The sequence below is a fragment of the Dasypus novemcinctus genome, chromosome 19 (assembly GCF_030445035.2).
Source record: "Dasypus novemcinctus isolate mDasNov1 chromosome 19, mDasNov1.1.hap2, whole genome shotgun sequence".
Taxonomy (NCBI): domain Eukaryota; kingdom Metazoa; phylum Chordata; class Mammalia; order Cingulata; family Dasypodidae; genus Dasypus; species Dasypus novemcinctus.
The window spans coordinates 26,728,315-26,743,014 of NC_080691.1; the positions used below are offsets into that span (position 1 = coordinate 26,728,315).

The 14,700-nt window shown below is 52.9% G+C and overlaps 1 protein-coding gene across 1 annotated transcript in view; it reads right to left on the minus strand.

Moving 5' to 3' along the window:
- Positions 1–13,896, minus strand: part of NOS1 (nitric oxide synthase 1) — a 112,217-nt gene extending 98,321 nt beyond the window's left edge. The window contains 1 exon segment of the mRNA XM_071209808.1: positions 13,720–13,896. The gene's annotated coding sequence lies outside the window, so the exon portion shown is untranslated.
- Between the last annotated feature and the right edge of the window lie 804 nt (positions 13,897–14,700).

The window sequence follows — 14,700 nt, forward strand, 5'->3', positions numbered from 1 at the left end:
TATGTGGACTTTTGTGACTATGTGCATATGTGCATTTATCTGGAGAGAGGGTTCATAGCTTTTACATGATTTTCCAAGCTCTCTGTGACCCAAAGTGTTAGAAGAGGATTAGCCTTAAGTTTTATAGATGAGGAGTTTGAGGGTCATAGTGGGGTGGGTGGGACTTGCCCAAGGTCCTCAGAAACAGAGCCAGAACTAAGATTAGGGTTTCTTACATGAGTTCTTCTCAAACTCAGGTTACATGCTCATTTTTCTTGCCTCTTGATGAGATTAGGAAATTTTCGCAGGATCCTATGTTCAACAGGAATGCTAATCTCGAGATGTAACCTCAAGTCTTCTGGGTTGATATCCTTTTTAAATGCTTATATGGTTTCTTGATCATTCAAAATAAGCCCAAGCATCAAGCATCTCCTCCCCCTCCTTGCCTGGTGACGCTCCCTCAGTGATTACTTGCCTCTGCAGGGTGGCAAACAGTGGGTCTGAGGATACCACTGCAGTTGGGTGGGGGGGCAGGGCTAACAAATTCTGGTCACTATTCAAGGTAAATATTCAAAAGACCAACTTCATCACTAAGATGAAATGCCGATATTCCACTATAGACTTAACTGTAATTCTAGCAATGGGAGAACTGTTATCACTGATGTGGAGACAGTGGCCACTGGAGGCTCTGAGGGCAGGGAGAGGGAAAAAACAGGTGTAATATGAGGGCATTTTAAGGATTTGGGAATTATTCTGAATGATGCTGCAATGACAGATACAGGCCATTATATATCTTGTCATAACTTATAAATTTGTGCAGGACAGAGTGCGAACTACAATATAAACTATAATCCACGCTTAGTGGCAATATTTCAAAATGTGTTTATCAATTGTAACCAATGAATCACACTAATGAAGGATGCTGTTAATGTGGGAAAGTGTGGGAGGGGGAGGGAGCAGGGCATATGGGAATCCCCTATATTTTTTATGTACCATTTATGTAATCTAAGTATCTTTAAAAAAAGTATAATAATAATTTTTAAAAAGCTGGCTATACTCATATAGTGCTGATTAAGGGAGCCATAAATGAAATTATGGGTTTTAAAATAAAAGCAATGTCTTATAGACCTCTCTGCCTCTAATCATAGTTATCAGAGACCCCTGATGCAACTCCTTCATTTACTCAACTTTTTTTGAGTAACTACTTTATTACCAAAAACTGATCATCCTAATATACTGTTAGATTATACATCCCTTAAAGACAGGGATCATGGTTCTCTAGTTTATTGTACCCTCAGTGCACGGCATGGTGGTCAGCACATAGTAGATGCTCAATAAACCAGGGTCTCATTTTCCAAGTCTATGGGTAGTGAGTGAAGTAGCCCAGGTGGGAGGCGAGAGGGAGTGGAGGAGAGTGTAGAAAACTGGACAGCTCATGATGCATCGAAAGGGCAATTCCAGCCAATTGTTGCCATGCAGGAAGGTGAGGCAGGTGTTTTACTTCCTCACAAGAAGCTGCAGGATGGTAAGATAGGCCAGTACAAATAAACAATGAATAACTTTACACATTTGGGTAACAATAATTGCATTCAGAAAAAGGAGAGCTGAAGAGGGGGGGGCCTCAGGACTTGGAAAAATCACCAGTGATGAACATGGTCTAGTGCCTCGCTGCTCAGTGGGGTCCGTGGGCTGGCAGAACCAGCATCCCCTGGGAGCTTGTTAGAAATGCAGAATCTCAGGCCCTGCCCCAGCCCTAGAATCAGGCTCTGCATCTGAACAAAGCCCCTGGTGATTTGTGTGCACATTACAGTTTGAGAAACACTGGTCCAGCCTGACTCTAAATACCTGCATTACTTTTTGCATTGCTGGGAAGCTTCAAGCTGACACTTAGGTCCAGTCCGTGTGGTATTATTAGGTTGAGCTGTATAAAATTGCAGATATTCAATCACGTGGTGACCTACAAAGACGGCAATTTTGAATGGTTCAACTCAAACTATAACCTATTCTGCACAAAATAGGCTTCCAACTCAGGATATCAAACGCTTCAAAAAGGCTCTATTCAGAGTCTATAAACCGCAGCACAGAGGTGTACAGATGAGTTTCGTTTGGTCCACACAGCTCAGTCTACTTCAGATTAGTGCAGGGCACTTACAAACTGGGAGGTTCACATAAAATACAGATTTCTGGCTTTCTTGGGACATCAGAAGGTGTTTTCATACCAGGTCTGTGATCCCGCTGGAACGGGTGGCGGCTGCCCCCTTCGGATGGGGAGTGGGCTCTCTGGTTCCCCTCGGCCCCCCAGGCAAGCCCCCTCACTCATTTGTTTCTTGCCAGCACCCTACAGGTCACTGACCGTGGGGCCCCTGCTAGGTAGCGGGTTTTAAAGGGACACAAGGAAGGTCCCCTTTAGAAGTTGGTCGCCAAGGGATGGGGCATACTCAGTGTCGGGGCCCAGTCATAGGTGCCCCCCAGTGTTTGGCGGGGCGTCCGCCCAAGCCTGTGTCCTGTGGGCATGCACAACCCTCACTCGCATTTTCCCTGGGTTAAATCCGTGCCTACTCATTCTAACAAGAGCTGCACAGAACCCCACCTCCCTCCACCAAGTGGAGAGAACACACAGTCCCGGGTGCTCGGAGCTCTTCCTGGTGGCTCCGTCTTGGGGTTACATGAACTGGCTGGGGCTTCACCCCCCCGTCGTGTTGTACCAGCCCCTAGAAAGCACCCCAACCTGGGCACCGATGGCTGCAACCCCGGCTGATTCGGCCCTACCGAACGGAGCTCTGCGATCGTCCTCCTGAAATAAAATCATGGAAGAAAGGAGCGACGTTACCGTCAGGAGCACCTCCGCAGACAGCTCATGGTGGAGGGGCAAGGTTAAGATCATGGGCACTGGGTTCAAATCCCGACGCTGCCATTTACTCACTATGTGGCCTCGAGCGAGGCATTTAGTGTCTCTATGCCTCTGTTTCCTCATTGCCAAATGGAGAAAAATAATAGCATCCACCTTGCAGGGCTCTTAGAAAGATTATACAGTGTTTTCCAAACTGCTCGCCACCTCTCCCCCCATATCTTTATGCTGCATTTGGGTCTCAGATGCAGACATAATCTGCAATTATTTATTTAATTATGTCCCCTCAAAACTGGCTGACTTTTTACCTTAAATACTTATTGGAGTCTCAATCTAAGGAATCAAAGCCTGAAACATGGTATGGAGGTGCTAGCTACATGTTTCTGTTATCTGTCAAAGCAGATATTTAATGAATACATTTTTAAAAACAGGCACGGCCTCACTCTGCTCAGGAGACGACATGGAATAAGTTCAAATTGAGGGGCTATCTACACTTTAAAAGTGCCAAGGTCACAGAAAAGGAGGCGCTGCCACACGGTCAGCTGAGAGTAAGGGGAAACGAGAGCTACAAGCAGTGTGGAGTCCTGGGTAGGACCTTGGAACAGAAAGAGGACATGATGAGTGGAAAAAGTGGTGAAATTCCAATCACTGTAGTTTTGTTAATAACATTAAACCATTGTTAATTTCCTGTTCTCGATAATTGTACTCTGGTTATATAAGATGTCACTATCAGAGGAAGCTGGGTGTGGGTTTAAGGAAACTTGTTTTACTATTTTGCAATTTTTCTATAACTCTAAAATTAGTTCAAAATAACATGTTTGTTTGTTTTTTTTAAATGGGTACCCGCTAAGCCGTCTTTCCTGCTCTTTCCTCCCAACTCCTGGCAACCATGAATCTGTTTCCTGTCTCTGTAGACTTCCTTGGATATTTCATATAAATGGAATCATACAATCTGTGACCTTTTGTCTGGCTTTTTTCACTTAGCCTAGTATTTTTGAGGTCCATTCATGGTGTGCCATGTCTCAGGACTTCATTTCCTTTTACAGATGAATAATATTCTGTCATTCAGCTATACATTTTATTGATCCATTCACCAGCTGATAGACATTTGGGTTGTTTCCACTTTTGGGCTTTTGTGAAAACACTGCTGCTATGAACATGCGTGCACACGCATGTGTTTGAGTACCGACTTTCAATGCTTGTGGGAATGACACCTCCTTCTGGGGTGATGAAAATACTTTGGAATTAGACAGAGGTCATGGTGCGAATGTACCGACTGGCGCCGAATTGTACATCTTAAGATGGTTACTTTGATGTTGCTTGAATTTTACCTCAATAAAAATAGACAAACAAAAGGGTACCACCAGCGCAACAGCTACCACGGTCTGGAAAATCTGTGCTTGTACACATCTGGCACTTAGCACGGTACCTGGCCTGGAGCAAGCACGGGAAGAGTGCCGGCTGGTATCACGGTTAAGGCCGGAGCCACATGAGACTCCCAGTTCCCACGCCAGGGTCCTGGCCACACCACACTGCTTCCACCAAGCATGTCTCCCCACGCTTAGTCGCTCTTCTCCTTGAAGGCCAGCAATAAAATCCTAGGATCCCTGAGGTCCTACCACTAGAATTCCTCGTTTGGGCATCGGGGATACCTCCCGTTTTCACAAGATGCCGCGCGGCCGGCGTCGCCTCCAGAGGGTATGCCCAGGAACAACACACAGCGGGCGTTCCACAGATGCTTGCCAGGTACTTGGTGACTGTGGACTGAAGCCGTTTCAGAAACCTCGTCTGGGCTCCCTTCACCCAGGGCACTGCCCTACAATTTGCATATTAAGCTGCAACGCCCCGAAACTGTTCATCTGATTTTGCAATGCCCATTCCCATTTACTCAGAGTACCTTGGACTATATTTTGGTATTGGAAATGAAATCCTATGCCTGGTTTGCTTTGAGAATTTCAAGAAGACCCTGCAGGAAACTGGAGACACACCAGCATGTCTCCAGGGAAACATGAGAGCTGAACTGGGGTTTGCCTTACGGACGGTTTTCCAGTGAGTTCCTCCTCTTTCCCCCTAGTCCTCCATCTCTGCCCTTCTCCACTGTTATCCCGAGGCTGAGCATGAACATGAGTAGAGTCACGTGCCCTCTAGCTTCTGAATGGGTTTGGCCAAGGGTGGCACAGGCTGGAGAGGAAGGGAAGAGAGAGAGGCAGGGTCTGCGTCCCTCGAGGACCCCAGCTTCTGTGGGACCCTCCCCCCCTCACTCCGTGGCCTAAAGGGCTCCAGGAACTCTACTCCTCCCCCTGCCCCTCCAGGCCTGGGCTGTAATGGGTGCCCTTTTGATACAACCTGGAAGCCAGAGGTTCCCTTCGTGGTGCCTCTGACCGTGTCCACACTCTGTAAATCGTTCCTTCACTAAGTGAGCTCGGAAAGCCCAGCTGCAGGTACCTTCTGCTTCCGGCTTGGGCCTTGGCTGGGGAACCCTCACCTCCTTTGCTCCTTGGGTCTAGGGATGTGGAGAGCCAGGAAGCCCTGATGGTCAACAGGGCACGTTTAGGCCGAATTTCTAATTACTGTACCGAGAAGCGCTCTGCGCACTCAGTACGCACCAAACATTTCATTGTCCCAAGAGCCCAGCGAGGTGGAGTCATCCCTATGTCTAAAGAAGAGGAAAATAAGATTTAGAGAGATTGAGCAACTTGCCCAGGGCTCCAGGGCTAAGACGCGGGTGGGACTGGATTTGAGTCCTGCTTGCATGGGCTGCGGAATCCTGCCTTCTCCCCATCAGCTCCCGTCCAGAGGGGTCTCGAACTTTCAGAACCTGATGGCCTGGCCCTGGCTCACCCTTGGAGTCAGATCCCTGTGTTTGGGAGAAAGCTTGCTGACACAGAAGGCTGTCAACCCTGCAGTTCTGAGCAACCTTCAACCTTCAACGCATCCGGGCATGCCTAGACTGTGACGCCAGGGGCGGAAAAGGCAACCTGGGAAGATATTCCCGGGATGAACCTCAAGCTCATTTCTCAATTCCTCAAGAGGCCCCGCGTTGGCTCTGCTGCTGACAGAGGGAAATGTCTCCTGCTCGCTCCTCCATGCCCTGGTATAATGAGCATCGTGCAAGAGGGCTCGATTGGGATGCTAAACAGCCGTAAATGACACTGTCACCAGCCCTCATAAAGCACGGTGACTCACAGCCCTAATTAAAATGCTGAGGGGAAAAATGTAAAGAAAGGCTGCCATGGAAAACAGTGACATCCTGCTAAACTGCAGGATTATTTCTTCCAGGAAAAAAAAGAGACTGAGTGTGTATACACATGTGCGTATGTGCATGTGGGAAGGGGAGATGGAGGTGGGGAGCCGGCCTGCTATTCTCCTAAGAAACGTGGGCAAATTTAACCCAAGGGAAGTCTGTTGAAAGCTAATCTCACCCCCGAACTTTTTATTATGAAACATTTTCAAGGAAAAATTTAAAAATAGTTCACTAATACCCATGAACTTCTAACTGGATTCAAAGACTCATCAGACTGCCATATTTGTCCTGTCTGCCTACCCATCTTTATACTGAATCATTTGAAAATAAGTTACAGGCATCACGATGTTTTTGCTCTAAATTCTAAGGATGCATTTCCTAAGAAAAAGAGCCTTTACAAAAACCACAGCACCCTTATTACGCCAAAGAAAATGACCCATAATTGCACAATTTCTCCAAATATCCAGGTAAGGTGGTTTTTAAGCAATAACAACCTAAGTAATAAATCTAATCCCCACCGCTTAGGAGAAAGTCAGAACAACCGGCCTCCCTGAAATAAACTGTCCAGGGGTTCTCGAGAAGGAAGATGTTCGCTTCACGGAGGCTGGTCACCACCACTGGAGTCGCAAAGTGACGTGTCCTGGGCACCGTGCTGGACGCGGGCACCAGTTTGGAAGCAGGCAAGAAATCCAGTCTGATTACTCCCTACTGAAGTTATTTAAAAACAGCCCTCCTCAAAACCAAGTCTCCAAATGAATCCATCCAATCGAATCACCCGTTTTAACCACAAAACATGGCTTCCGATGACATCTTGATGTTTCGGATCTGCCGAAATCTATCCTGAAAAGCCCAGGTGAGACATCAGTGGTGGGATGATTCGGAAGAGAATGTCATCTCTGAAGGCCAGGCTTCAGCAAGGTACCCCGGGAGATCCTGGGCTTTGAAGTTATCAACGAAGGAAGCATTTATCTATGTATAGGAATTTTGCGTATTTGTTTAAAAAAAGCCAAACAAAAAACAAACACCCAACTGGTCCCTTTATTTTAACTTTTTAATTTTTTACCACCCGCCCCCTGGTCCCTTTATTTTATACCATGCTTTGTGAGGATAAAGGAGTTGTAATTTCAGGAACTACTGTGATATTAGGGGAGAACGACAAATGACAATCTTCGCAGCTAAGATTTCTATTAATAATCCAGCATATACATGTTACGGCTTCTCTTCATTACCTGGATTCTGGTACATGGACATAATTGGTTTTCATTTTCCTCATTGAATATTTCAGAGCTGAGGTACTGCTTCAAGAATCAAAGAGAAAAATATGCCCAAAATATGTCCATTGCTGTCGAATACTATTTTATTGTGTCCCTGTAGTTTACATTTTTATTCTTTAGTTCCTAGAATGAAATATAGGCCAATGTGACCAATGTGGCTATTTTAATGACCAGTAGGACGAACTGCCCACATTATTTGCACATTGCATGCTAGTTATTGGCAAGCTGCTCCATTTCCCAGACGCTGTTAGCTACTTGAGGGCAGGGCCTTTGTCTTCCCCGTCTTTGGGTCCAGTCTCTCTCACAGGGTCTGGCACAGAGCCGGGGACTTGGGGCTTGTTAAATGAAGAAACGACTGACCTCACTCTTGCTGGTGACAAGAAATCCTTTAGCAGAAATGATGCTACTCATGGATGCAAACCAAAATTTGGCAAGCATTTGCATCTGCAAGCTCCCTTTTTCCTTTCTAACTGGGAATGGGTTCCAGAAAGGCCCACCTTAATAACCCCATGGTAGCAAGTTAGCTGTCAGGTTTTGCATAGAAAAAGAGGTTTCCTGAATATGCCTTAATGCTGGCAAAGTTTCCCAGCAGAAGCTGAGATGCACCCCTGAAAACCTGTGGAATTTCTTTCAAGTTCCTTGAGACCAAGACTTCCAAAGAAGCTTGGGTGGCCAAAATGAAGACCCACGGTCCCTGGGAAATCCTCATTAAGAAGTGATCTGACTGTCGCAGGGAACAGAACATGCAAATCAGAGGTCAGGAAGAAGGAAGCAATGCCCAGCTGCAAGCGGGCTCTCCTCCCCATGACTGCTGTGGGAGCTTGCGAAGCGGGAACCTCTTTGGGCTCCCACATTTCCCATCTGCCTTTCTTCTAGGAACTGTGTCAGCAGGAATCACCAGTGCAAGTGATGGGCGAGAGCTAAGCCACGTCTGCATCATGCAAGGCATAGAATGTTAAAGCTGAAAACACTCTGAGAGAAGTTAGTCCAGGGGTCGTAAATCGAAATGCTTAAAGGACCAGATGAGTGACATAAACAATGCTTAATGGGGGGGGGGGGTGGTGACCTAAAGGCAAAACAACAACAGCAAAACCCAAAACCCAACAAAACGAAGCAAAACCAAGACCAGGTAACAAGAATCACGACCACCGACAAAGAAAACACACAACCCCCCCCCCCAAACTCCAAACGAGCCAACAGGACCTGTCGGCATGTTTCCAAAAGGAGATGCCCATGAACCCCAACTCCCCCATCTCATAGATGAGGAGACTGAGTAAGAGGAGGGAGCAAAGCCCAAATCACCTGCTAACATAGGGGTCTCTCACTGTATTTCTTTTTTTGTTGTGGTTATCGGGACGGGCCCAATGCCGCCCCTTTCCAGAGGGGCAGGTGCTCTCTCGCCGAATCTTCCCAACAGCCCCCTGCAGCTGTCAGGACCCCTGACTTTCAGACGTCACACGTGTGGGGCAGTGAGGCTCACTCACCCACTCTGCGTCGTGGAGTCGCTGTGCCCGCCCTCTTAATTCCCCAGATGACTCCCAGTGCTGCGCTCACTTTCGACCTGGATGCACGTGGCCCAGTTCATCACCGAAGTGCCTGCCACTGAGAGCACACCACGAACCAGAAGACCACCAGCTCCGATGCCACCTCCTCCATGAAGCTTCCCCTGATCCCCCCTCACCCTCTCCAGGGTGCTCCAGCAGCATCGCGCCTCTAGCCTCTACCTCTCTTGTTGCGACTCCTACTCCGTAAGGGGCTCGTGTGACGCCCACGTCCCCGAGCAGACCGCAGGCCAGATCACGTCCTGCTTATCTGGACACCTGCCCTCAGGGCCGGCACTGGGTCTGCCACTTAACTCGCATCACGACTCGTCTGATGAATGCACTGCCTGCGGCAGAGCCACACACACAGGGGCTGCTGTTGCTTCTCGGCTTATCAACACTGACTAGGACTGCGCCAGGCTCCTTGTGCCTGTATCCTGTTAGCTGTACTTTCACTGGGGACTTGGGTGCATTTTCTGTTGATACAGTTTCACTTAATAGATTCGAGTGGGTTCGATTTTCCCGCATTGCAGGGTGCTGCTCTGGGGTTCTCCGTCCCTAGGAACGGGCTTGTGAGCGACATAAACATACACATGACTTGCAAAGGTTGGGTGGGGGCTGAAGTGAGCTCAGACCAGTGGCTTTGTGGCTGTCACTGGCATTAAACTGGGCTTATTAGCTCTAGTGAAGACTTGCTGCCAGGAGGTCACTTTTAAAAGGAATTTTTCTCTCTGGAAAGATAAAGAGCCGATGCCCAACGTAAGAGGTTGGCCCAGAATGGTCAAGAAGAGAGGATGGGCTCAGTCTCCCCTTGGCAGTTTGGCTGATCTATGACAATGACCATGAGGAGACAGAACTGAATTGCCTTTAAGTTCTGAATCTATGGGACTTCTCTTCACTGAAGTAAACATGGTGTCGTAAATGAGCATGGGACAAATAGCCAAGATGCATAGGTTCTATCTCAGTGTTGTCAGTAACGTGCTGTGTGGCTTTCAGCAAGTCACTTATCCTTTCTGGGCCTCAGTTTTCCCATCTGTAAAATGAGGGTGATGGACGAGAGCTGAGGACAAGCATTTCCTAAGGACATCTTGTTAAAAAGACAGATGCTTCAATTCTCCCCCATCCCGGGGGTGCTGATTCAGTAGATCTGGGGTGGGCTCTGGCATCTTTATTTTATTTTTTTCAACCAGAACCTTCATGGATACTGACAGTCCGCTGGGCTGGCATTTGGCATTGCCTAGACTAGACAATGTCTGATGTCTAAATGCTTTCATATATTAGAATAAGGGAAATGGTCGTGTCTACAGCCATTGTGGCCTGTGCACGGTCAACCGCACTGACCCAGAGTGGGGCTTGTGCACCTTTGCTCAAACAGCTCAGATGAAAATTGGCCCTGAAATGCCAAATTCAACGTCCACACGTTCCAGTCTCTCATAGGAAAAAGCCCCCAGTTCTAAGGGACAGAGAATGTTGCCTGTGTGTCCAGCACACACTCCACCTCAATGCAGGAACCACAAGATACCCCAGAATGCACACCCCAAACGGCAGCACAGTCAAACCAGGGTGCGCTCATGAAGCACAGATGCAGTGTCCCTGGGGCCAGGAAAACTGTGCCCGCCAGCGGGACGGGCTGGACAGCGCTCAGGGCGGTACCTCGGACAGCTCCTCGGGGCTCGGCTCAGGGCTCCACGGCCGGCACCTCGCCCCTGGGAGGGGCTGGGAGCCCTGGGTCTTAACCCTCCCCCTACCAGGTCCTTCCCCAAGGAAGGCAGAGCATGGGGGGAGGGTTGCTTTGGCCATTTAGGGGAAACAAGCAAGAGGCAGGAGGCGAATAGAGCGGGCTTATTTGGGAGCCACATACACGTTTTTGGCCCCAAATTGCTCTGCAGAAGACCCTTTCCTCGGTTTGGGGGTCTCCATACTTCCGTACATTTGCCAATCTTGGCATAAAACTGTTTCTACAACATCTTTCACACACATTATCTCAAAAGCTTCAAAACAGCCTCTGGTGGGCTGATTTGCTCTCATTTGACAGATAATGGAACTGAAGCTCAGAGGCGTTAAGTGACAAGCCGGAGGTCACACAGCCATGGAGTGAGCAAAGCTTGGCCTCAAGCAGAGGTCCTTTCCAGGTCTCTCTGCTCGGCTGCTCTGCTCGCCCCTTCCCTCCGTGATCCAGGGCTTAGCTTAGGGGAAATCACGGTTTCTGCAGGCAGGGCCGCGTGTCTGATAGGTGGAGTGCTGCTCCGGTCGACCAAAGCATCAGGAAATGAGGCAGTGTGCTAAGACGGGGGGCCCTTAACCGATGGTTTAAGCCCCGGGACTCCTGCAAAAAGCCTCAGGTAAAGAGGCCGCAAGCCGGGGGTGGCATTCCTAGCCGTGCCACTCGCCAGCTAGGTGGCTAGCGGCAGGACGCTTGGCGTGCCCTGCCTCAGCTTCCATATTTGCAAAACGGGGATTCAGATCCCTTCCCTGGCGACCTGCAGGAACCGCCAGGCAGTCCCAGGGCTGCCGTGTGGTGTGTGTGCAGGGCCGGTGGTGTGGCCCCCGGTGCTTCTGGAAAATGGGTTTGTTTAGAACAGGGGCTGGGGTGGTGGGGGACAGGGCCTCCCCTGAGAAAACCTGCCAAGGCGTCTCAAACCTGTCCGCTGAGACAGCTTGAGGGCAGAGAACAGAGGTGACCCCTGCATTCGGTGCGTGGCCAGGAGAGGGTCTGCCCATGGTTTTTCTTAAATTCAAGATAACAACGGGGAAGATGGACGCTCCAGGGACCTGGGACTGTCCCTGGTGGCTCTGCAAACGCTGTGCTCGCCCAGACCCCAATTTGGAAGCACCACTGAAGAAAGAAGTTTTTCTTCCTTTCCCTGGGGAGAGCGCCCTGGGGTCAGCTCCTTCCTACTCTTGTCTGCGGTCTGGTCTGGGGCAGCCTGAGGTGGGCGCCCTCGCCGCGGCCCGTCTGCCCAGCGTCGCCCTTGGGTGGGCTCCCTCCGCGGCCCCTGGTGCGCTTTTCTCACGGGTGAGCGCGGGGTCTGGGCTGGGCCAGGGGGAGAGGGCCATCATCTGCGGGGGAGAATGACGCGTCTCCCTGGACTACCTGCGAGCATTCGGAGGTGGGAGCAACATGACCACGGTCTAGGGACCCCCACAGAAGGAACCCCAGCTCCTAGTAGCGGGAAACCCCAGCCCGCAAATCTCCCTGATCTGGTCTCCGCCGTTTTACTAATAAGTATCAACAACGTTGCCTGCGTATCAAGCGCTTTCCCTGGGCTTCGCATTCACCGTCCTGATTTTTTTTTAAGGTCCTCAAGATAGCCCCAACAGAAAGGCATTATTGCCCCCACTTTATAGGTGAGAAAACCAAGGCTCAGAGAGGGGAAGGGTTTCACCCAAGGTCACACAGCAGGTATAAGACAAATCTAGGATTAGAATCCCGGGGTGTCACTCAGGAGCTTCCTGCCCTCTCTCTCCTGCCTCTTCGCTGCGCGCCTCTCCTCTCCTGGTGCGGGTCCCAGACAGAGCGGTCCCGGGGTGCACGGAACGCCCTGGGGCTGGAGGCAAACGTCCCACAGCCTCTAGGGCGCAGTTCCGAGTGCCCCGTGCGGACCCTCGGACCCAAAGCCCTCTCGAGTGGCTCTGGAAGTTGGCTCTCGCGGGGACCCTGCACGGACCCACGGCCACCTGGAAGGAACCCATCGCGCGCGGAACAGCGACCGGCCCCGCAGCCCGGCGGAGCGCGCCCCTCGGCCGCCTGCCCGGGCCAAGCGCTGGAGTCGCGGCGCGTCCTTCTTGGGGGAGGCTCAACTTTCCCCGGCTCCGGGCGCGGGCGCTTAACAGCCCAGTCCCGACCGCGCGGAAGAAGTACGAGGGGCGGGCGGCGCACACCCGAGGCCCGACCCGCCCGCGGCTGTGGGAGGCGCGAGGATGCCCGCGAAGTTGACGGCCCGCGGGAGCGCCGCGTCCCGGGATCGCAGCCCCGCGGGCCTCGGGCCCCCGCCGCGGGCGGCCACCAGCGCCCAAGGGCCCGCCGTCGCCCTGGCGGCTGGGACGCGGCGGGAGGGCCGGGCCCGGAAAGTTGAGGTCGGGCCGGCGCCACGACCCCCGCGCCCCGCGCCCCCCCGGCCTCGGGCTGCCCGCCGCGGGGCGGCGAGCGGGGCCGGCGGGGCCGCCATTACCGGCGGCGTGCGGTTCGCCTCGGCGCGGGCGGCCGCGGAGGGACGGCGGCGGGGGTCCCCGCAAAGTTGGCGCGAGGCGGGCGCGTCGACCCCCCGCGGGATGGGGGGCGGGACCCCGGGCCTGGGGCCGCCGGCCCGACGCGGCCGCCCGCGCCAAGTTGGGACGCGCGGCCAAGCCCGCGCCTCGGGTGGGCCCCGCGGGCTCGCGGCGCGGACGCGGGAGACCCGGCGGGCCGGGAGGGGGCGCGGGCCGCGCGGGCCGAGAACTCACCTGCCGCCGAGCCGGGCGGCGCCGAGGCGGCCTCCGCGCGCTGCGCACCCGTCCACCCGCGGCGCGCTCCCCGCCCGCCGCCCGCGGCGCCGCCTCGTCCTGCGCTGCCCCGCGCCCGCCGCCGCCGCGCTCCGGCTCGCCCGTGCCCCGCGCCCGCCGCCCCGCGCGCCGCGGGCGCCCCGACTCCGCGCCAGGTGGGAGCCGCGCGCGTCCCCCCCCCCGCCTTCCCCGCGGCTTTGTGCCTCTGCGCGCCCTCCCCGCCCCCGCCCGCCCGGCCCTCCCGCCTCCCCTCTCCCCTCCCCGCCCTCCGCCCTGGAGCACCCAAGTTCGGGACGGCGGCCGCGGGCTTCCCCGGCGCGGTGCCGGGCGCCCCGCGCGCCCCTGGCTCACCCCTTCGCCCGGCCGCCGCTCGCCGCCCCTCGCCGGACCCGCGGCGCGAAAGTCGCTCCTCGCCTGGCGGCTGGCAGCGCGGCATAAATATGTAGGGGTTGCGCCGTGAGCTCAGCGAGGGTCGTGAGGGGGAATTTATTTCTTAATGTCCCTCCTTTATCCTATCATCGCTGAAACGAATTAGCGGTGACGTCCATCCCGGCTGGTTTATGGGTGTGGGGAGGGAGACGCCGCAACCCTCATTAAAAGAGCCGCTCTGGGCTCCAAAGCATACATCTTTTATATAACCTAATTTCCATTTTTTTTTTTTCTATCAGGAAACACACACACACACACAATGACAATTTCTGGAGGGGGCTGATAGTAGCCACCCAGGGGAAGGCAGGTCTCTGGACAAGGAGGACCTGTGGGAGGAAAAGAGGCAGGGAGGGCTATTTCGGTCTCCCCATAGGCATCGGCCTGACATTCGTTCATGGGACGGGGGACAGCACAGCCCTCCGCCCTGGGCAGGCCTGGAAGCCCCCAGAAGCCAGCAGGAGGCTGACGCCTGGGCTCTGGCTCGGGTGCCGGGGTGGGCAGATGGAGAGAGGCTCCCAGTTCTGGCAATGTCGTTTTGGTCCTTCCAGGAGCAGGGCTTAGGCCTGGCAGCCTGGGAGGGTGAAAGAGGGGAGGGGTCAAGTTCACCTGTGGCCTGCAGGTGGGAGAGGCCGGGGCTGGGCTGGGAGAGGGCTGAGAGCTGGGGGCACCCAAGCTTTCCTTCTTTTCTTAGGGGCCCCAGCATATGGACAACCATATAAACCTGTCTCCAAAGCTGTCTTTTCCTGGGCAGATTGCAAAGGATTTTGCATTTCACTGTTGCTGCTGCTCACACGCTCTTGGGGAAACAGGGCGGGAGTGGGTGGGAGGGAATCGAGGAGGGAGAGGAGAATACACACACACACACACACACACACACACACACGCACACACGCAGCACCTGGC